The sequence below is a fragment of the Carassius carassius genome, chromosome 39, assembly GCF_963082965.1.
Source record: "Carassius carassius chromosome 39, fCarCar2.1, whole genome shotgun sequence".
NCBI classification, from domain to species: Eukaryota; Metazoa; Chordata; class Actinopteri; order Cypriniformes; family Cyprinidae; genus Carassius; species Carassius carassius.
This window is the reverse complement of record NC_081793.1, coordinates 3,214,709-3,239,484: the sequence shown is the minus strand read 5'-3', so window position 1 is coordinate 3,239,484 and position 24,776 is coordinate 3,214,709. Positions and strand designations below refer to the sequence as shown.

At 38.8% G+C, this 24,776-nt stretch overlaps 1 long non-coding RNA gene across 1 annotated transcript; it reads left to right on the top strand.

Annotated features, from left to right (window-relative positions):
• Positions 1-2,213: 2,213 nt before the first annotated feature.
• Positions 2,214-2,946, top strand: LOC132121225 (uncharacterized). Its single transcript, XR_009426254.1, has 2 exons — positions 2,214-2,737; positions 2,846-2,946. It is a non-coding gene; the product is annotated as an uncharacterized LOC132121225 (long non-coding RNA).
• The last annotated feature ends 21,830 nt before the right edge of the window (positions 2,947-24,776 follow it).

Here is a 24,776-nt window from a genome sequence, read left to right as displayed (position 1 = left end):
AACTCACGTCTGTGGGAGGCTGGGTAGAAGAGAGGTTAGCGAGGGTTCAGTGCGCACCAGACAGGACACGACATGACACGAAAAAGTAGGAGTCAGGATCAGGAGCGTATGCGAGCATAAGGAAATACTCTGGTGGAGAACAAAGGGAAGAGAAGGCTAGAAATAGAGGTCTAGTCAGAAAAAGCAGGTGCAGGTGTAGAGAGAAGAAAGAGGGGAGCATGGAGAATGAGAGACAGCTGTGAGCGATAATGAGATGAGTGGAACAGTGTGTGAAGGATAGTTAAGCCTGGTTCACACGGGACAATTTTAAAATTGTCGGCTGATTTTCCAAACCTGAGAGACCCCACACATGGCGATAAAAAATCACGGGTCTAACAATTTTGGTCGTACAGTGTGTGGTGTGCAGCCACACGGCAAAATCAACACATCACACACGAACCGATTTGACTCCCGAGCATTCCCAGGTCAGACAGGAAATCTTGCAAAATCCCTCGAGATCAAACGTGACTTCAGAGTAAACAATCATGGCGGACGAAGAGGATGCAGTGGCCATAGTTTGTGCTTTGTTTTTAACCAAAAAAAAACATAAGAAAAACAAGAAAAGGCGATGGTCAAAGAAGTGGAGACAAACATTCACGGTGTTGCCACAGGTCGACGAATTGGTCCTCCATCTCCGAAATCCACCGGACTTTCTGGTGCGCCATGCCGCCGGCTGTTTTGATTTTGTTTCCCGGTACTTCCTCGCCGCCTCGTCACCTTGCTTTCTGATTGGCTACACACCACAGTCCACAGGCTGTGTGATCGTTTGTCCTCGGGGGACACCACACAGGAGAAGAAATCGGGCCAAATAAATCCAACATGTTGGATATCCCCGATTTGAGATCGGAGCGGTGTTGCCACAGGTCGATGAGTTGGTCCTCCATCTCCGACGTCCACCGGACTTTCTGGTGCGCCATGCCGCTGGCTGTTTTGATTTTGTTTCCCGGTACTTCCTCGCCGCCTCGTCACCTTGCTTTCTGATTGGCTACACACCACAGTCCACAGGCTGCGTGATCGTTTGTCCTCGGGGGACACCACACAGGAGAAGAAATCGGGCCAAATAAATCCAACATGTTGGATATCCCCGATTTGAGATCGGAGCGGTCCCGACGTCCTTCCGAGCAGAGGAGAGCAGTCTTAACACACCACACACGGCAGGAATATCTGATCAGATTATTTTACGATAATCGGAGCATCCTTAAGATTGTCGGAAGGGATGAATCGGGGCTAAAATCGGCCTAATTATCCTGCTGTGTGAACCAGGCTTAACCAGAAGAGGGAGAAAGAGACAGGAGGATAACCGGTTCATGACACTTAAAGATCTGCCCTTAACTGGTGTAGGCTCAAGAAGTTTACAGTACATCAGAACTTTGAAAATATTATTTCAAGCTTGGTTCAATGTTGAAAAGATTACAGGTTATGTTAAACAAATCTCACATCAGTTTCCTCTCTGGAATAATGCCCACCTATTGTCTGGTAATATGCCTTTCATTTACCCTTCCTGGTCCTTCACAATTTGATATATTTGATATATGATCCTTACATTATGTTGTTAAATGATGACCTTTCCTACAACTTTACATTAGTTCAGAAAAGATTGTTAATGTCTGGTTTAACTGCTGCTTAAACCCCCCCCCCCCCAAAAAAAGAAAAAACATTTCACAGCAATGGTTCACACTGACATGGACCTTAGAAGATTCTGGCTGCTGTCTTTTCATGATATTGCCTGTTTAGAAGGCAGCATTCCAAGGATTAATGGGGATAGAATACAAACTTGTTACTAATTGTAAATACACTAATTGTTGTAGTATAGCCCAAGCTCTAAAATAATTGTTTAAAAATGTATAATGCATTATTCTGTGTGGTAATTTGCTGCCAGGGTCTATTTGTATGTTCCTTTTAAGTTACCACAACTTACTGTACCCTTTGTGTGTTTTGTTCCTTTTTCTTTCTTTTTCTTTTTATGCTGGCATCCAAAAATTTTTATGTTATTATTGCGAATAAAAAACAATCACACTCAAAAAATTAACAAATTAATAAAACACAGAAGAGCCAAATCTAAACATGACATTAGTGATGTCAATCAATTTTTTAAAAATATATATTTTTTTTTAATTGCAAGACTTACAGTGTTAATAACTGTTTAAACGCATCACCAGTCTCTAGCCTACAGAGGGAATCTGTATGATTCATAATCTCTTTACATTCTTGCTTGCTTACATAACATTGCTTGATTGACAATCCCACATGTGTTTTCTGCTCAGGTGATGTGTAGCCTATATCATTTGTTTTATCTTGTTGTCATATTACTGTCATGTTGTCTAGCCTCCATCTCCCCCATGTCCCTCCCTCTTTTTACCCTCTGTTTCCTGTGTCATTGGTGCTTATCACACTCATCTCTTACAGAATCCTACATATCTGAACCAAATTCCTTTGGAAGCAGGTGCAGAGCCCTTATGATTTGAACATGTGACCACATACACACGCGCCTCTGCTAAATCAGTGCGATCAGTAAAATGATGAATGTTGTCATATCATTTTCCAGGTCAGCTCCTTGTGACTTTTTTGTCTTTCTTTCTTTTTTTTTTTTCCTTTAGCTACTCAGGTTCCCAACACAAATTTCCTATGACAACGTATACCGGCCACAGCAACCACTGAACAATCGCGTGGTCTATTCTTCCACTGCTCTCAAACGCAGGTGACTGTTCATTTGAAATTTATGCTGTATAGTTTGAGCCATTAATAACATGAAATTGAGACCTATAATTAACTAGTCCGGTTCATATTCTCTCCATATTTACTTCAGGTCACAAAGGAACAACTGAACACATCCTACAGCACCTGACCAATCAGGGGCCCTAATCTGAAAATTATGCATGTAGTTTAAATACAAATGCTTTTATTTTACTCATTGCCAGTCAGAAAAAGCCATGCATTTTTATTTTTATTTTTTGCCACATTAAAAAAAAAATATTGGTACATTATTGATGTATTTTATTATATTCTAGGAAAAAAAGATTAAAGAAAAGAAAAGCAAGGACTATCTACTGTAGTTTTATGGATATTGCATTCGATATGTTTACCCTACTAAAAAAAATTTTTTTTAGCTGGTTTCATGTAATGACCAAGCTGGTTAAGCTGGTATGTATCGCATATTTCAGAGGGATTTTTAGCTAGTTGACCAACTAAACATAGAAACTTCAGCTCAGCCAGACTGAGAGAAAAAACGAAATAATTTATTTGTTTGTAGATTTATTTTTATATTTATATATAAATATAGTATATTTATTATTATTAAATTATATTATAGAGTCATTTTAGCTGGAAGCAATTGTATGAAGTAAAAAAAATGTCATGATGCAGTGCTTCATTACAAATACGCAGCTTGTGGATGTTTTTATGAGCTGTTTGGACTCTCATTCTGATGGCATCCATTCACTGTAGAGGATCCATTAGTGAGCAAGTGATCTAATTTTAAATATGCTTAGATGAAGAAATACCTGTAAACTCATCTGGAAAGTCATGGTCTAGTGGTTAGAGAGTTTGACTCCTAACCCTAGGGTTGTCCATAAGGAACCATACCGCCAAAGATAAATTGTGTTCAATAAACTCAAGTAACTTGCCAAAGAGGTCCTGTCTGAAATCGAGCATAGCGTTAGTTCAGTCAGGCCTATGGTATGCTCGAATGGCTTGCTACCCTCCCCATTATAAGCATTAACATATCACCATGCACCTTCTGGTTGTCGTCTCTTTGTTTCTGATCACTAAGGCTTTCAAGTCCTGGTTGGCATTGACCTCACTGCTGAGAGACACTCATCCTCACAACCATTCTACAGGATAGACGTCACACTGTTGCAGCTACACAATTACCACTGTTTGCTTTTAAATACATTATTAATTGTCTTGTCATGTATTCCATGCTGATGGTTCCAGGGGGTTAATGTTTAAGCTTTTGTATGTTCAATAAATTTAGGAAAAGAACCGGTAGGTTTGGCGGACAGGTAAAGTTGGGTGTCATCCGCATAACAGTGAAAATTAATACCATATTTCCTTAAAATATCACCAAGAGGGAGCATATATATAATGAAGAGAAGCGGGCCCAAAACAGAACCCTGGGGAACACCAGCGGTGACTGTAGATAGTCTTGAACTAAAACCTTTTAATTGAACACGCTGACTGCGTCCAGATAGATATGAACTAAACCAAGACAGAGCAGTGCCAGTAATACCAATGGAAACTAATCTATCAAGAAATATGTTATGTGAGACAGTATCAAAGGCCGCTCTCAAGTCAAGAAGGACAAGTATAGTTAAAAGCCCAGAGTCAGCTGTCAACAGCAGATCATTGGTTATTCTGACAAGAGCAGTCTCAGTGCTATGGTGGGGACGAAAACCAGATTGGAATTGTTCATACAAATTATTATTGGACAGATGTTCATGAATTTGAATTGCAATACACTTTTCAACTACCTTAGAGATTAATGGTAAATTTGAAATTGGACGAAAATTTTCAAAATCAAATGGATCACCCCCTGGTTTCTTAAGTATGGGTGTAATAATAGCAGATTTAAGAGATGGAGATACAAAACCAGAACCAAGTGAAGCATGAACAATTTTAGTAATCAATGGCAAAAGGGCTGGTAAACAAGCTTTTACTAAAGGAGTTGGTAGAGGGTCTAATTGACAAGTCGAAAATTTAGATTTACCTATCAGACCCACTATCTCTGAAATAGTTGGTAGTGTAAAGTTAGAGAAGGCAGAGTGGGGGGGTATGTGAGTGATAGACTGACAGGAGTCATTGTGAAGAGTACCAGTAAGTAATTGCCGATGTACATTTTCAACCTTAGATGTAAAAAAAGTCAAAAAGCGATCACATAAGTCAGTGGAATACATATCAGATGGCAAAGAATCAGGTGGTTTCAGAATATTGTTTACCACCAAGAAAAGAGACCTAGAGTTCCCATTGCTAACTCCAATTACATTGGAGTAGTAATCGGATCATAGAGATGCGCCATAAAGTCAATAAATCACAATCTATTCATATAGATGGCATTCAAATTGATAGCCATGATTATACAGTAATAGCGAGCTGAGTTGCATTAAAAAAGATGGTAATCATGCAGATACAGGTACATTTAACATAAAAAAAAATCCTCCATCAGATGACAGAGGCCTCAGAGTCTGTCACGAGCCATCACAAGAGAGCGACAGAATTCAAATAAATAAACTTCCACCTACCTTTCTCTTTTTTTTGGTGGATCATCTCATTCTGTTTGTGTGTTTGTATGCAACAAAACCATGCCGTTTTTTTTACTACCAAGACGCAGTTTCTGAGTTATTCCACTACGGAGGCAAACAATACAGTCCCTGAAGAACTGAAACGTAAACAAAGCAATTATCATCCATTTTACAATATTATTGCTTCGTTGGACTAAACGTGCTCCATGAGATGTCGTTCAGTGGACCTTTACCTTCATAACTAAACCAGGATTTACAGCTGTGGATGTGTTTATGAATCATTATTACAACGAATCTGGTATGTACTGTGTTTTTATTCTTCATCTTTTGATGTGTAATGCTTACACAAATCTAGCAAATACATTCTTTATAGACTTTCCATTGAAAAACAGCAATCTGTCATCGATGCTTGAGGCTTAGATCTCTATAATGATATATAATTTGTGGAGATTAAATTGGTCACCATTTCATTTAATCTATTCATAAACATTGACATGTGCAAAAAAGGGGAGTTCAGGACGCCTGCGTTGGGGTATGGGTTAAGAGGTTAACTTGAAACTAGTGCTGTCAATCGATTAAAAACTTTAACTAGATAAATCACACATTTTTTCTGTGATTAATCGCAATTAATCGCAATAAAAAAAGAAATGTTTTTGTATGTTTTTAATATATTTTTTAATGTAATAATTTCATAGTTAATCATATTAATGTAGAAACAACATAAAGACAGTATATTTTAAATACTTGTTTAAATGGCATCTTTTTATGAATGAAGGCCAGTATTACTGATATTAATACAGCTACTGATTTTTTTTCTATTTTTTTACATTTATTATTAGGCTTCAAAAATATAACAGTTTTTTATTTAAGTAAACTTAAAACAATGCTAACATAAACCCATTATAAATGTCATGTTTACTCCTGCCCTTCATGTCTTAACAGTTAGGAAATATACAGAAATTTAATAAAGTTATCAAAGTTATATGCAGTCTGCACTGCATAAACTATAAATTAAATAGTTAATCCTTATTAAAGCTACAAAAGTTATTTAGTCAAGAGCAGCGAGTCATTTTCTCTGTTCCCTTTGTTCTTTAACTTTACTGACAGGAAGCTTTATTGGCTGCTGTCCCTTTAAGAGCAGACAGACACGCGGATCTCACCGTTTATATACTGTCTATGGATCTCGCCTCATTCTCTCACAACTCTTTTTGTTCATTTTAGACTTTATATAAATCATTTAAGATCGCTCCTATGAGGATAATCGACAAAACTGGCACTTTGGGATGTTTATTGTTAGTTCAAGCGCTTAAGAGAACTGGATTCTGGCGCCCTGTCTATGCATTGTGTGTGTGTGTGTGTGTGTGTGTACGTGTGTATGTGTCACATAAGGGCATTCACAGACAGCGCATTCTCTTTTGTCTTGCCGTGCTTGAAATGTTTAAAAGCATTTAAATGAATAAGAGCGTGATCATATAATGTAAAGCTAGCCAACGGATGGCAGAAAATATGGATGCTGCGTTAAATATTTTGACACGTTAAACCAGACAAAAATTAATCGCATGCGTTAACGCGTTAACATTGACAGCACTACTTGAAACATATAGGTTTGTTCAGAAAATAGCAGTTCAATGGAACAGATTTAGAGAAAGGTGTCAGATCTCCACTACAAACCCAGGTTTCAGTTAAAAACATTATATCCAACTCTTCGGCCTTGAAGAACTCATGCAGTATAAACGTTTTATTAGAGAGAGACCTTACATTAATCAAAGCCAGTCTTTTCATCATGGAATAGTCTTCCATTGCTGGAAGTGCGTTACTGAGACGGCGAAGATTAGATGGAATCACCCCCTTGTCCATATGTATATTTGATATTTAACAACCTTTGGCAATTATATAGCAAGTGAGGTTTGGAAGAAGGTTTGGCCGAGGAATATAAAACAAACACTAAAATCGCTAATAAAATGGGACAGATGACATGCCGCATAATGGCTATTCTTTCCCGGGCCGCCGAGAGTGTCGGACTTGAGTGGAAAATTCCACCGTGTCAGGAACCCTCGAGGTTGGACTATTGGTATCTTGGGGTGGCTCACACTAGTTCTCAGGGCCCCATCTCGGTCCATTTCTTCCCGGAGGTGCATGATCAGCTCACTGGGTCGTGGGCTGCACCTTAGTGTTAATTTCGTCACCTATTTTTAATTTAGTCTTAGTCTTGTGCCAAATGTCCATGTTAGTTTTAGTCATATTTAGTCATTCACATATCTTTTTTGGTTATTCAAGTTTTAGTCGACTAAAGGTATCGTCATTTTAGTCTAGTTTTAGTCAAAAGAAAACTCAAGGTATCTTAGTCAAGTTTTATCGACTAAAAGTCTTTTAATTTTAGTCTAGTTTTAGTCAAAAAATTGTAGTCTTTTTTTTAAATAACACATTATTACTGAGATTATTACTGATAAACATTTCAGTAAAAAAAGTGTTTCACATATCTCAAACATTCGTTAAATGTCATAATTACCTGACAAAATACACTTGTTGAATGGGCCGCTGCTGGCCAAATGGGTGTCCTAAGCAGAATTGTATTGTTGTGCCCCCTCCCCAAATTATTATGGAAGTTAATAAAAATAAAAAAACACCTACTATAGGGGTCAGAATATAACTTTAATTAAACATGAAAGTAAATAACTAAATTGTAATTAAATGGTATTTTTAACTGGTATATCAGTTGCCTATGGCTATGATTTTACTAATACAGTTGTCGGATTGATTTTAAAGTGTCAAGCATTCAGAAATGAAGCTAGGCTGTGAACAGCTGATGCGGTCAGCTGCCAAATCACTCTAATCACTACCACTCTCCTATTAGATACGGGACATATATACGTGGCACCACTGCTCAGTAAGTATGCTCAACGTGTCGCAACCTTCCCTCCCTCCCCATTATAAGCATGAGCACATTACTGTGCACCTTCTGGCTGTCGTCTTCTTTGTTTCAGATCATGATGGCTTCCAAAATCTTAGCTGGTATGGACCTCACTGCTGAGAGACACCTATCTACATAAACAGGCTACAGGATAGAAGTCCCACTGCCACATCTACATGATTATCACTGTTTGCTTTAAAGACATTACTGAAAATCTTAATTGTCACGTATTTCTAAACTCATGGTTCCGGGGGGTTAATGTTAAAGCTCTTGTATGTTCAATTATTCTGGGAGCAAGAACCCCCATAAGGAACCATGCCGACAAAGACAAATTGTGTTCAATAAACTCAAGTTAACTTGCCAAAGTGGTTCCTTTCTGAACTTAAATTAAACCAAGGATTAATCTTTGTAAGGGTTGAGATGTCCATGTTTTTGTTGAAGGAATTATAGAGGCTAGCTTTTCTATCACAAAAAGGTGGCCACAAATTAACGATAAAGTGGATATTTGAATTAAATGTTTGGTCAATATTAAACAAGGATTTGATCATCCTATAACTGTTAAAACCGCAATTATCAGGCCTTATAGCACCCTTTGTAGGCATTTGTAATAATAGCCTATTTGATGTACATAAATAGTTTATTTTGTATTACATTATGTATTTTAACAGTGTTATTCAATTATTATTGATTAACCAATCATTATTGCCACGTTGTTTTTTATAATGCATTTTATAGCATTTTAAAAGGTTTTTGTTCGCTTAGGTCTGTTTTTATTACCACAAAAATATTATCTTATCTTATAAATCCCAAAAAATGTAACAGGATTATAAACGTAGGCTACCTAAAAGTGACACAAGGGCCTCATCTTGGGCTTTTTTCTTTTTCTTATCTCGGCGCCGGACTATTGTTGTCTTTTCCCGGATATAGGGATATGCAGTCAGCCGCAAACATGAGGTGAGTGTGAACGCGCGCACTTCTGCGGGAATGGTGCGTCACGTGTCTGCATGTGTCTGCGTAAATGGTAGCAGTCACATTTATATAGCGCTTTCAACAGACCCATGGCCATCCAAAGCACTTTACAAGTTGCCTCATATTCCCCCATTCACACACTCATTCACACACCGACGGTGGTGGTGTAAGCCATGCAAGGCGCCATCCAGCTCGTCGGGAGCAGCTGGGGTTAGGTGTCTTGCTCAAGGACACCTCAACACTTGAGTCAGGTGGAGCTGGGGATTGAACCACAATCCTTCCAGTTTGTAGACAACCTACATGAACCACCAAGCCACTGCCACCCCAGGTCAGAGTTAAACACACTGAGACCCTGCCTCGGATCGGCAACGAGACACTCGGGCTGGTTTCCTGCGTTCTTCCTCACTATCCCACTGTGGGTATGCCTGTAGTTCCGTTGGTGCCACATAGAGTGCATCTGGGAGACTGGCTAGCGCTATCAAGCCTGTCTCAATGGCTTTCTCAAACTGTCAGGCTTGGCTATGTGATTCAGTTTGCACGGTGCCCTCCCAAGTTCAGGGTCATCCACTTTACTTCAGTGAAAGTGGCAGATGCCCCTGTCTTGCGTGCAGAGACCACAGTCCTACTGGCGAAGGATGCGATAGAGCCGGTTTCTCCAGCCAATATGAGGAGTGGGTTTTACAACCCCTACTTCATTGTACCCAAGAAAGACAGTGAGTTGAGACCCATCTTGCATGGACAACACTGCGACCGTTGCGTACATCAAACAACAAGGTGGTCTGCGCTCCCATTGCATGTTGCAACTCGCCCGCCTTTGGAGTCAGAAGCATCTGAGGTCGCTTTGTGCTCTTCATATTCCTGGGCTGCTCAACCGGGCAGCCGACGAGCTGTCCAAAGCTGCATTCCCGGGAGAGTGGCAACTCAATCCCCAGATGGTCCAGGTGATTTAAAGACATTTGTTGCTGCTCAGGTAGACCTGTTTGCCTCTTAAGAAACCTCTCATTGCCAGTTGTTCTACTCACTGACAGATGGAACTCTCTGGTGGCGGGTCCTGCGCAAGTATGGGTTTCCCCCAGTGAGCCTTCTTGCACAGACACTGGATGAGGATGAGGTGCAGGTCCTGCTTGTGGTTCCCTACTGGCAGACATGGTTCCTGGAGCTAATGCTCCTTGTGGCACCATCACTTCCGCTAGAGCACCGTCTAAAAGACATGCTTATGCTTTGAAGTGGAACCTGTTCATCGAGTGGTGTTCTTCACACTGAGTCTAGTGATCATAGCACTACAGCAGGGTCCATTTGAGCCTTTTATGACAGTCAAGTGTTTGTCTATTCCTACTTGCACTGGCCTCCATCAAGGGTAGGGCACCTGCATTCATTTTCAGTCAATAATTCATGCCTAGAGTTCGGGCTGGCTGATTCCCAGGTAACCCTGAGGTTTCTGCCTTTGTACCCAAGGTTCCCACAACTTCCTTCAGGGCTAAGGTGATGAGCCTGCAAATCTACCCCCGGAGGAGGAAGACCCAGCCCTAGCTTTGCTTTGTCCCATCCGAGTATTAAGATGTTATGTAGATTGGACACAAAGCTTCAGGACCTCAGACCAGCTCTTTGTCTGTCATGGAGTCTGGTAGAAGGGGAATGCTGTTTCCAAGCAGAGGATGGGCCACTGGATAGTGGATGCCATCACCCTTGCTTATCAGGTTGCAAGCTCACTCAAGTAGAATTGATGCATTCTCCTGGGTGCTGGCCTGTGGCACCTCACTGACAGATATTTGTAGAGCTGCGGGCTGGGTGACCCCTAACATGTTCGCTAGATTCCATAGCCTTTATGTGGAGCCGGTATCCTCCTGTGTTCTCAGCAGTACTAAGTGGCCCTGGCTTCCGGTCGGCTTGCTTTAACTACTCCAGACAGTCCATACAGTAGACCCTGTTGAGCTCCTCTATCCCCTTGGCAGCCAGATGTGGTGGAGCATCCAGCGTCATGCCCTCACTCGATGAATCGGCGATAACCGGTAGAGGGCAGGGTTCCATATGTAGAAACCTAAGTGGATCCCTTATGTGTAAAGCCCAAGGTATAGCCCCAGAGCCCATATTTCCCTGGCAGACTTACATCCCGTCACAGCTCCTGTACCACTATTGAGCGGCTGGATCACTGGCTGAGATCCTCAGCGAAATCCTGAATATGCTGTGCACCTGCTGTCTACTTAAACTCACGCTGTGATCAGCGGCAGCTGGATGCAATAATTGCATGCCAATGTGCATTGGCTCATATAGTTTACACTCGAAGTAGATTGGTCTATCTAAGCGATATTGTAATTGTAATTGTAAAACTTTATTTTTGTAGCACTTTGGGAAATTATTCAAAATTATTAAAATATTTATTTGAATTATATTTAAATTAAGCACCTTAATCGCATATGGAACAAACAAACATTTGAATCTGATAGTCTTGGCTAAATAAACCTTGTACAAAGATCCTAAAGGGAGGGTCTGAAATGAATCGTAAAGAGGGTGAAATGCATCAGATATAATGTGATGCACTTTCTTTATCACCTGAATATCAAACAAATCTGACAACTCAGGCAATTTCACACCCAATACTTTACTGCAATTATTTACAACCTTTAATAGAAGCTTTTTCTGTTTGACTTTTAAAAAGGCAAACCAACAAATCAATGAGAAAGTTAAAATTGATTCTATATATGCCTTGTAAAAAGCAATCATCAGTGTTCTATCAATATTAAATTTAGCTAATTCGTAAACAATAATTAACAATTGGCCCGTGTTCCCTCTCCTCACCAACCAACAAACTCACAATAACTGTATCATCAGCAATCTTAAGAATATACCGATTCTCAAGTTGTCTACAACACTCATTTGTGTATAGGATATAGAGGAGAGGAGAGGAGAAAGTGCACACCTCTGTGGGGAGCCAATAGATGTAATTATAGGATCTGACAGCACAACATTAACCCTTACCCTTTGAGACCTATTTGTAAGGAAATCTAGCAACCAAGCAGCCGTTCTTGCATCCGCACCAAAACTCGACCTAAGCTTGTGAACCAACAAGTTTGGTCGAATCTTGTTGAATGCAGACGGAAAATCTACAAATAATAACCTTGCATGGTTACTACAACTATCCAGATGTTTGTACAACAGGCTTAATAAGGTCAAAGTTGCATCCTGCACACCTCTTCCCACCCTATAGGCAAATTTCATTGGGTCAAGAAATGATAAAGTTCGTTCCAATAGTACTTCTTTTACTAATTTCTCAAATACCTTCATTATAAGAGAGGTCAAGGAAACAGGTCTATAATCTGTCAAGCCTTTAGGACTAGAGCTGAAACAACGAATCGATTTAATCGATTAAAATCGATTATTAAAATAGTTGTCAACTAATTTAGTCATCGATTCGTTGCTAAATAACTTTTATTTGCCGTAAGCGGCTCATTTCGTGCATATTTCAAATCTGCGGTGACCAAAGTGTGGCAGTAATGAGCCACCGGAGGTTTTACTCAGCCAGTACAACAGGAGAAGTAGCGAATAGCCAATAGCTGGCCTTGTTTTATGTCACGTGCTTCCCGAGCAGCGTCTCTGCAGCCATAGACATCATATGATGTCTATGTCTGCAGCATTCAGCGTGATGTGGGAGTACTTTACATTGAGCCTTTAAAAAAGAAGAGTAACCTGTAAACTCTGCACTACTGCACTGTTTAAGGGGACGTTCACATATCGTGTCTTTTGCGCGCTCAAGTTCGTTATTTCCAACACCGCACCGCATCGAGTTAAAAACATTTAAACTTTTCAGAATGCCGCAACCGCACCGCGGGTCATGTGACAAGAACTAACCAATCAGCTTCATCCTTTCCCGTAACAACGTTAAAAGCTCAGTCAAGATGAAAGGAACAGCTGATCATAGTTGTATATGGATTTCCATTTTGAAATAAATTTAGTAGCAGAGCTACTGCAAGCGATTTTTTTGAGCTACAAATCCATTTATCCTTTGCTGAAATTTCCGCGTCTTCAAGGAGAGAGCAAGGAGGTTGCTTAGCAAAGGCAGACGCCTCAGGGGCGCTTCTGCGCGAGCGCTTTGGAAAGAAGGAGAAAGCGGTGCGCCTAGCGTTTTCCACGCGTTTTAGGCGCGATATGTGAACGGCCCCTAAGACTTTCATTTGTGCAGATTCTCCAGTACAATGTTGTTTGCAAATGTTTAGTCGTAAAAGCTGATAACATTGCTTTTTAACAGTTAACATTTAAAGCTTTACAAACATGTTCTGTGATCAGTTTGTCGTTTACCAGTTCAAAATTCAGTCGTGCAGCCTAATTATGACTGAATGAGAGAGGTAAATGTAGATATTTGAAATGCACTTTTTTTTCTAAGTATTCACTGCTCTTTTTCACACAGCAGGTTTTTTGTGTGTGTCCTATTTTTTTTCTGGACAACCTTCTGATGGATTTTACTTTAAATTGTGAGTTCCATTCAGGTTTCATGCCATTGGCACTTTTTTTGAAGGATTGTTTACAATTTCACAGCAAAAGCTATAAAGCTGTTTCCCAGTAAATAATAAAATACAATGCACTGCAATTTTATTCTGTTTTATCCTTATTCTCCATGAAAATATGTTCTGAAAGATTCCTTAATAAGCTTTGTTCAGGATGTTAAACTACTTTAGGAGCTCTAAGGACTGCCATGGTGAAAACATTATTTGAAATCTACTTGTGAAATTTGCTAGAGTATGGGTCAGTGTTCTGATTGCAGAAGAGTTCAACAAAAGAATTACTAACACAATAAAACAACTCCAGGTATATTTTTGATGAGGATATGACAGTGCAAAATGGTTAAAATCTCTTAAATCTATGCTGAATGATAAAGACCATTTATTAATAATTTACTTGGGGGAAAAATGGGAAAAACTAAAATATAAGTACATAAACCGATTAATCGTAAAAATAATCGACAGATTAATCGATTATCAAAATAATCGTTAGTTGCAGCCCTATTTAGGACAATTATTTTTTGCAACCGGAATAATAATAGACTCTTTCCAAAGTTTTGGTCAGAGGTGGGTAGAGTACCCAAAAACTGTACTCAAGTAAAAGTAAAAGTACTTCTAGAAATATTTACTCAAGTAAAAGTAAAAGTACTAGTCTTGAATAGTTACTTGAGTAAGAGTAAAAGAGTATCGGATAAAAAATCTACTCAAGTAGTTAGTTACTAGTTACTTTGGGTCATATATACTGAGCCTATTTATATTTAGATATATAGATAAAATGTAGGTAATGTATGTGTGCGTGTATAAATGTATATATTTCATCAGCCTTTACTCCAATTTATGTAATTTATTATAAAACCCTGTCTGTTTACTTAAGTAACAGATATAGGTGTCATGCCATAACATATTTTTAATACGACTGACTTTATATTAAATGTGAATTTAACATTGAAAGTTAATGTGATATAAATATTGCTACTAATCTTTCATTGTTCAGAGAGCAAATAACATTTACATTATTAAAGATAATTTTCACTGACAGTCTAGATTTCAATCACTCTCAGAAACTCCCATTAAAATCACTGAAACTGTTAACACTGTGAAATCAATATCTTAATTATAGATTCGTACACACATCTGCACTTTGTTGTTTCTGACGAGAGAATTCGCCAGAAAGAGGTATTCAGTCAGTGAGCGAGTGAAGGAAGCACCGGCATTTTAGCGACTCATCTGAACGCCTCTGATTTGCCAATGCTTTAATAAGCCAAAAGAATCATGTGTGATTGGTTATAATGCGCAGCGCTGTATAAACGCATCTATATCTGGCTCAGCGCCAGCAAGCAATCACAGATCTGAATTTAGCAGCTGATAATATGACTCGCTGAACGTACTTGCACCTGTGTGATTGTATTAAAATTAATAAAATCTCAATCGTCTATTTTTTGTCTTTTGGAAGCTGCATTCAACTTGACTCCCCTCTGTTATAAGCCACACACGTACAACAAACTAATGTCACAGTGGTATCGTGTACTGTAATCGAATGTAGCCCAAGTTATTACCTGTTAAACAGTAGACAGCACACGCGGTGTTCATCTAATAAGGATCTCCATCGCTAGCAAATAATAGCCTTTGCAGATTTCAATTCAGTGCAGTTCCAGCCACGTTTTCAACGCTCTTTCTGTTCTTAAACGTTACAACTCCGAGTGAACAACTTCAGACGCTCAGCACGTGCTGCAGGGAACTGAACGACTCATTCAAACTGATTCATGAACCTATTCACTCGTTTGCCAATTGGTTTGATCAAGCCTTTGAACAGAATTGACTCAAAAGAATGAATCATTCGCGAATGGGCATCGCTCATTGCCCAGAGAAAAGTAGACGGCGCGTTTGGAAAAAACTGAAGCATTTATAACATTTATTGCATAAAGATAAAGTAACGAGAGGAGCGTCGCCCACAGTAACGAAGTAAAAGTACAGATTTTTCCCCCAAAATTTACTCAAATAAGAGTATAAAGTACCCATCTTTAAATATACTCCGAAAAGTATTCGTTACCCCAAAAAATTACTCAAGTAAATGTAACGAAGTAAATGTAACTCGTTACTACCCACCTCTGGTTTTGGTACATACTGAACCTCAAAAGACCAATTAAAAAATATGTAAATATAGGACCTAATTCTTCTGCACATTGTTTCAGGACCCTATCACTTATTCCATCTGGACCAGGACTCACTTTACTCACGTTTCCTTAAAATATCTTCTGAAGGACGACTGTGAGGACCAAAGTGAAGGATTTAATTGCAGAAAACAGAACAGCACCTCCATGAAAACAGTTACATCCCATTTAAAATATAAACCCAAACTTCAGTATCACTTACAATGGGTCATGGAACAAACAAGAGCTGATTGCAGTCTGCACATATTCAACACAAAAGAATAATTTGCCCGAGAAGACCTGAAGAATTGAAATCAAAGTAGGAACAAAGATACAAATAAACTTTTATGAGGATAAAAGAATACAATTTCAGCGTCCGTTTAGTGGTGCATAGGCTGCATAAGCTACACACACACACACACACACACACACACACACACACACACACACACACACACACACACAGTACAGACCAAAAGTTTGGAAACATTACTATTTTTAATGTTTTTGAAAGAAGTTTCTTCTGCTCATCAAGCCTGCATTTATTTGATCAAAAATACAGAAAAAAATATAATATTGTGATATATTATTACAATTTAAAATAATTGTTTTTAAATTTATTATACTTTAAATTATCATTTATTTCTGTGATGCAAAGCTGAATTTTTAGGATCATTATCACATGATCCTTTAGAAATCATTCTAATATGATGATTCATTATCAAAGTTGGAAACAGTTCTGCTGCTTAATATTTTTTCAGAACATGTGATAATTTTTTAGGATACTTTGATGAATAAAAAGTTAAAAAAAAGAAAAAGAAAAGATGCTATGTTTTTAAAATATAAATATTTTGTAATAGCAATATACACTACTGGTCAGTAATTTGGGGTCAGTAATTTTTTTTCTTTCTTTTTTTTAAATAAAATCAATACTTTTATTCAGCAAGGATGTGTTAAATTGATAAAAAGTGATAGTAAAGAAAATATATTATTATAATATATATTATCAGAATTTTTGTTTTTTTGAATAAATGCAGTTTTTTTTTACTTTTTAACCTTTTATTTATCAAATATATTAGACAGCAGAACTGTTTCCAACACTCATAATAAATCAGAATATTAGAATGATTTCTATATGATCATGTGATACACTGGATGTTACATGTGACTCTGAAGGCTGGAGTAATGATGCTGAAAATTCAGCTTTGCATCACAGGAATAAAATATTTTTTAAAGTATATTCAAATAAAAAAACTATTATTTTAAGTTGTAATAATATTTCACAATATTACAGTTTTTTCTGTATTTTTGATCAAATAAATGCAGGCTTGATGAGCAGAAGAAACTTCTTTCAAAAGCATTAACAATAGTAATGTTTCCAATCTTTTGGTCTGTACTGTATATATATATATATATATATATATATATATATATATATATATACAGTACTGTGCAAGTCTTAGGTATACTAGTACCACTAGTATTTTTTTTCACCAACAAAAAATGGTTTTAAGTCAGTCATTTCTATCTTTTGCTGTAGTGTGTCAGAAGTCAATATCAGTTTACATTTCCAAACATTATTTTTGCCAGTATTTGTAATAATCCAGATAGATTTTTGTTTGCACAAGGAGTCCTACAACAGCCAGGGATCCACATGTGGAGATCTGATGTCATCATCTCAGCCTGATTGAGACGGTTCGCAACACGACGCCCGCGGCGATGATCATCGTGTCAGGACCACTGCCCAAGTATCGACGAGGACACGAAAAGTTCAGTAGACTTTTTGCTTTAAATAAATGGTTGTTGTCATGGTGTAAAGAACAGAAACTGCTATTTGTTAATAACTGGAATCTTTTCTGGGAGCGTCCTAGGCTGTTTTGCGCTGATGGCTTGTACCCCAGCAGAGGCGGAGCAGAGCTGCTCTCTGACATCTCCAGGACACTTCGCTCCATGTGACTAGTAAGACAATTCTCAAATAACTATTATGATGACTTTTGTTCCACCCGCTTGAATGATAAAAGTACTTGCGCTGTACAATCTATTAAGACTGTGTCTGTTCCCCGAATAGTGAGGTCAAAATATACATTTAATATAGGATCTAGAAAAAATATTATCGTGAGAAAACCAGAAACATGTAAAGTAAATGAACAAAAACAATCTTTAAAGTTTGGGCTCATAAATATTAGATCACTCACACCCAAAGCAGTTATTGTAAATGCAATGATCACAGATAATAGTTTTGATGTACTCTGCTTGACTGAAACCTGGCTAAAACCAAATGAGTATTTTGGTCTAAATGAGTTGACTCCACCAAACTACTGTTATAAGCATGAGCCCCGTCAGACTGGTCGTGGTGGAGGTGTTGCAACAATATATAGTGATATTCTCAATGTTACCCAGAAAACGGGATACAGGTTTAACTCATTCGAAATACTTCTGCTTAATGTTACACTGTCAGACATGCAAAAGAAATCTAATGTATCTCTTGCTCTGGCTACTGTGTATAGACCACCAGGGCCGTATACAGAATTCCTAAAAGAATTTGCAGATTTCCTCTCAGACCTTCTGGTTACAGTTGATAAGGCGCTAATCATGGGAGATTTTAATATTCACGTTGATAATACAAATGATGCATTAGGACTTGCGTTTACTGACCTAATAAACTCTTTTGGAGTCAAGCAAAATGTCACCAGGCCCACTCATCATTTTAATCATACATTAGATTTAATTATATCGCATGGAATCGATCTTACTGCTATAGATATCGTACCTCAATGTGATGATATTACAGACCATTTCCTTGTATCGTGCATGCTGCGTATCACTGATATTAACTATATGTCTCAGCGTTACCGTCTGGGCAGAACTATTGTTTCAGTCACCAAAGACAGATTCGCAAATAACCTGCCTGATCTATCTCAACTGCTATTTGTACCCAAAAATACACATGAATTAGACAAAATGACTGACAACATGGGCACTGTTTTCTCTAATACATTAGAAGCTGTTGCCCCCATCAAATTGAAAAAGGTTAGAGAAAAACGTACTGTGCCATGGTATAACAGTAATACTCACTCTCTCAAGAGAGTAACTAGTAGTCTTGAATGCAAATGGAGAAAAACTAACTTGGAAGTTTTTAGAATTGCATAGAAAAAAAGTATGTCCAGCTATAGACAGGCTCTAAAAACTGCTAGGACAGAGCATATCCACAAACTCATAGAAAATAACCAAAACAATCCAAGGTTTTTATTTAGCACAGTGGCTAAATTAACAAATTACCAGACGCCACCTGATTCAAATATTCCACCAACATTAAATAGTAATCACTTTTTGAATTTCTTCACTGATAAAATAGATAACATTAGAAATGAAATAGCGAATGTAGATTCTACAGCGTCTAACACATCAGTTTCATCCATCGCACCCAAAGATAAACTGCAGTGCTTTACAAATATAGGACAGGAAGAGCTAAATAAATTTATCACTGTATCTAAACCAACAACATGTTTATTAGATCCTGTACCCACTTAATTACTGAAAGAGTTGTTACCTGTAGCTGAAGAACCGCTTCTCAATATTATTAACTCGTCATTATCTTTAGGTCACATCCCAAAACCATTCAAGCTGGCGGTTATTAAGCCTCTTATTAAGAAACCAAAACTAGATCCTAGTGAACTGGCAAATTATAGGCCTATTTCAAATCTTTCATTTATGTCTAAAATTTTAGAAAAAGTTGTGTCTGCTCAATTGAGCACCTTCCTGCACAAAAATGATCTGTATGAAGAATTTCAGTCAGGTTTCAGGCCCCACCATAGCACAGAAACTGCACTTGTTAAAATTACAAATGACCTGCTTCTTGCGTCAGATCAAGGCTGCATCTCATTTCTAGTTTTACTTGATCTTAGTGCTGCGTTCGACACCATAGATCATGACATACTCATAGATCGTTTACAAAACTATACAGGTATTCAAGGGCAGGCTCTAAGATGGTTTAGATCCTACCTGTCCGATCGCTACCATTTTGTTTACTTAAATGGGGAGTCATCTCATTTATCATCAGTAAAATATGGAGTGCCACAAGGATCCGTCCTAGGTCCCCTTCTATTTTCAATATACATGTTGCCCCTTGGTAATATTATAAGAAAATACGGAATTAGCTTCCACTGTTATGCTGATGATACTCAGCTATATATCTCAACGAGACCAGATGAAACCTCTAAATTATCTAAGCTAACAGAGTGTGTTAAAAATGTAAAAGATTGGATGACCAATAATTTTCTCCAATTAAATTCGGATAAGACAGAGATATTAATTATTGGGCCAAAAAATACTTCACAGAATCTTGTAGATTACAATCTGTAATTAAAGCTGCAAGCAGTGATCAAAGGGCCCTCGTACTCTGGCTCACCACCACCTGGTGCCCATAGGAGGAACAGTGAACGTTGGGCCATATGCTTATAAAATAGTAAATATTTGTGCCACATTTCCTGCTGCCAACAGGTGGCGCTATGATTACAACTGAATATCGACATGTAAATGTCTTCAGGCCAGGACATGCAAAGTTTGGGGCAGATCAGACAAGTCATGTTTAAGTTAGTATAAAATAAGTAATTTCCTGTTGCCAGCAGGCGGCGCTATACTTATAATTGAATATTGGCCTTTAGTTGTGTTCAGGCCAGTACTCTTATAAAACATGTGATGTTTGGGTCAGATTGGGAATTGCATGCATGAGTTACAACAACTTCCTGTTTTATAGTATTAATAGCATCATTTTGCACATACTAAGTGTTGCAAGAATGTTTGAAAATATTTCTAGCATGATTAGCACACAATGGCATATTTTACTGTGATGCAAATAGTGCATAAAAGTGTTAAAAATGACACTTCCTGTTGCAAGCAGGTGGCGCTATGACTATAACCGAATATGGGCATGTTGATTTATTTAGTACAGGACCCTTGTCAAACGTGTGAAGTTTGGGGCTGATCAGACATTGCTTTGAGTTACAGCAACTTCCTTTTTCACTGCATTAGTAGAATGCTTTAGCACTTAGCTAAGCGTTGCTAGCATGTTTAAGTATGCTTCTAGAATGTTGCCAGCCTATTTAACACTTGTTGATGCTTTTATTATTTTGCAAGGAGTCCATAACAGTTTTAAAAATGCCACTTCCTGTTGCCAGCAGGTGGCACTATCATCGAATACGGTAATGTTGATGTGTTCAGGACAGGACTCTTATCAAACTTGTTCAATTTGGGGCATATTGGACACTGTATGCCTGAATTACAGTGACTTCCTTATTCACTGCAGTAATATGATGCTTTATTATTTAGTTAAGTGTTGCTAACAAGTTTTAGTATGTTTCTAGCATGTTGACAGTATATTTAGCACTTGCGGACACTTTTTAATTTGTTCCTAGGAGTCCATAAGAGTGTTAACCTTGTCACTTCCTGTTACCAGCAGGTGGCGCTATGACTATAATTGAATTTGGTCATGGGTGTTTGTTCAGAACAGAACACCTATCACACGTGTGAAGTTTGGGGAAGATCGGACATTGCTAGCCTGAGTTACAGCAACTTCCTTTTTCACTACATAAGTAGCATGCTTTAGCACTTAGCTAAGTGTTGCTAGCATGTATTAGTATGTATCTAGTATGTTGCCAGCCTATTTAACACTTGTTGATGTTTTTTATTATTTTGCAAGGAGTCCATAACAGTGTTAAACATGCCACTTCCTGTTGCCATTAGGTGGCGCTATGACTATAATTGAATACGGGCATGTTGATGTGTTCAGGACAGGACTCTTATCAAACTTGTTCAATTTGGGGCAGACAGGACACTGTATGCCTGTATTACTGTAACTTCCTAATTCACTGCAGTAATGTGTGTCATAATACATGGAGCGGAGGCAATGATGCAAGTAACTCTTTATTGAGGGTCAAAAGACACAAAGAAGTACAGGAACTCGGGTGGGCTGGTGGCTCAGGGACTAGATGGTCAGCGTGCTGGTGAAGACAGGTGACGGTGAATCCAGTGACAGTGAACATCCAGACGAGATGAGACGAAAACCACGAAGACACCGAACAGGAACTTGAATCAGGAACAGGACTGGAAACGGCACACGATGACACACACTGAGGACACCAAACAACGATCTGACAAAGAGAAGAGAGTGTGATGAGTCTTTTTAGGTGGGTGAATTGGCAGCAGCTGATGCGGGGAATGAGATAAGCTGGCGTGCTGATCAGCAGGAACGAGCGGTCACGCCCACTCACACACCCACACACACACAGAACAACAAATACACGAGACACGAAGAAAACAGTGAATTCATGAACCGTGACAATGTGATGCGTTAGCATTTAGCTAAGTGTTGCTAACATGTTTTAGTATGTTTCTAGCATGCTGCCAGTGTATTCATCACTTGCTGGAACTTTTTAATATGTTGCTAGAAGTCCATAACAGTGTTACACATGACACTTCCTGTTGCCATAAGGTGGCACTATGATCGAATACGGGCATGTGGATATGTTCAGGAGAGGACTCTTATTAATTTTTTTCAATTTGGGGCAGATTGAACACTATATGCCTGAATTACAGTGACTTCCTGTTTAACTTCAATAAAAGGATGCTTTAGCATTTAGCTAAGTGTTGCTAGAATGTTTTAGTATGTTTCTAGCATGTTGACAGTATATTTAGCACTTGCGGACACTTATTAATTTGTTCCTAGGAGTCCATAAGAGTGTTAACCTTGTCACTTCCTGTTACCAGTAGGTGGCGCTATGACTATAATTGAATTTGGTCATGGGTGTTTGTTCAGAACAGAACACCTATCACACGTGTGAAGTTTGGGGAAGATCGGACATTGCTTGCCTGAGTTACAGCAACTTCCTTTTTCACTACATTAGTAGCATGCTTTAGCACTTAGCTAATTGTTGCTAGCATGTATTAGTATGTATCTAGTATGTTGCCAGCCTATTTAACACTTATTGATGTTTTTTATTATTTTGCAAGGAGTCCATAACAGTGTTAAACATGCCACTTCCTGTTGCCTTTAGGTGGCGCTATGACTATAATTGAATACGGGCATGTTGATGTGTTCAGGACAGGACTCTTATCAAACTTGTTCAATTTGGGGCAGACAGGACACTGTATGCCTGTATTACTGTAACTTCCTAATTCACTGCAGTAATGTGTGTCATAATACATGGAGCGGAGGCAATGATGCAAGTAACTCTTTATTGAGGGTCAAAAGACACAAAGAAGTACAGGAACTCGGGTGGGCTGGTGGCGCAGGGACTAGATGGTCAGCGTGCTGGTGAAGACAGGTGACGGTGAATCCAGTGACAGTGAACATCCAGACGAGATGAGACGAAAACCACGAAGACACCGAACAGGAACTTGAATCAGGAACAGGACTGGAAACAGCACAAGATGACACACACTGAGGACACCAAACAATGATCTGACAAAGAGAAGAGAGTGTGATGAGTCTTTTTAGGTGAGTGAATTGGCAGCAGCTGATGCGGGGAATGAGATAAGCTGGCGTGCTGATCAGCAGGAACGAGCGGTCACGCCCACTCACACACCCACACACACACAGAACAACAAATACACGAGACATGAAGAAAACAGTGAATTCATGAACCGTGACAATGTGATGCGTTAGCATTTAGCTAAGTGTTGCTAACATGTTTTAGTATGTTTCTAGCATGCTGCCAGTGTATTCATCACTTGCTGGAACTTTTTAATATGTTGCTAGAAGTCCATAACAGTGTTACACATGACACTTCCTGTTGCCAGAAGGTGGCACTATGATCGAATACGGGCATGTGGATGTGTTCAGGAGAGGACTCTTATTAATTTTTTTCAATTTGGGGCAGATTGAACACTATATGCCTGAATTACAGTGACTTCCTGTTTAACTTCAATAAAAGGATGCTTTAACATTTAGCTAAGTGTTGCTAGAATGTTTTAGTATGTTTCTAGCATGTTGACAGTATATTTAGCACTTGCGGACACTTTTTAATTTGTTCCTAGGAGTCCATAAGAGTGTTAACCTTGTCACTTCCTGTTACCAGCAGGTGGCGCTATGACTATAATTGAATTTGGTCATGGGTGTTTGTTCAGAACAGAACACCTATCACACGTGTGAAGTTTGGGGAAGATCGGACATTGCTTGCCTGAGTTACAGCAACTTCCTTTTTCACTACATTAGTAGCATGCTTTAGCTCTTAGCTAATTGTTGCTAGCATGTATTAGTATGTATCTAGTATGTTGCCAGCCTATTTAACACTTGTTGATGTTTTTTATTATTTTGCAAGGAGTCCATAACAGTGTTAAACATGCCACTTCCTGTTGCCATTAGGTGGCGCTATGACTATAATTGAATACGGGCATGTTGATGTGTTCAGGACAGGACTCTTATCAAACTTGTTCAATTTGGGGCAGACAGGACACTGTATGCCTGTATTACTGTAACTTCCTAATTCACTGCAGTAATGTGTCATAATACATGGAGCGGAGGCAATGATGCAAGTAACTCTTTATTGAGGGTCAAAAGACACAAAGAAGTACAGGAACTCGGGTGGGCTGGTGGCGCAGGGACTAGATGGTCAGCGTGCTGGTGAAGACAGGTGACGGTGAATCCAGTGACAGTGAACATCCAGACGAGATGAGACGAAAACCACGAAGACACCGAACAGGAACTTGAATCAGGTACAGGACTGGAAACAGCACAAGATGACACACACTGAGGACACCAAACAACGATCTGACAAAGAGAGGAGAGTGTGATGAGTCTTTTTAGGTGAGTGAATTGGCAGCAGCTGATGCGGGGAATGAGATAAGCTGGCGTGCTGATCAGCAGGAACGAGCGGTCACGCCCACTCACACACCCACACACACACAGAACAACAAATACACGAGACATGAAGAAAACAGTGAATTCATGAACCGTGACAATGTGATGCGTTAGCATTTA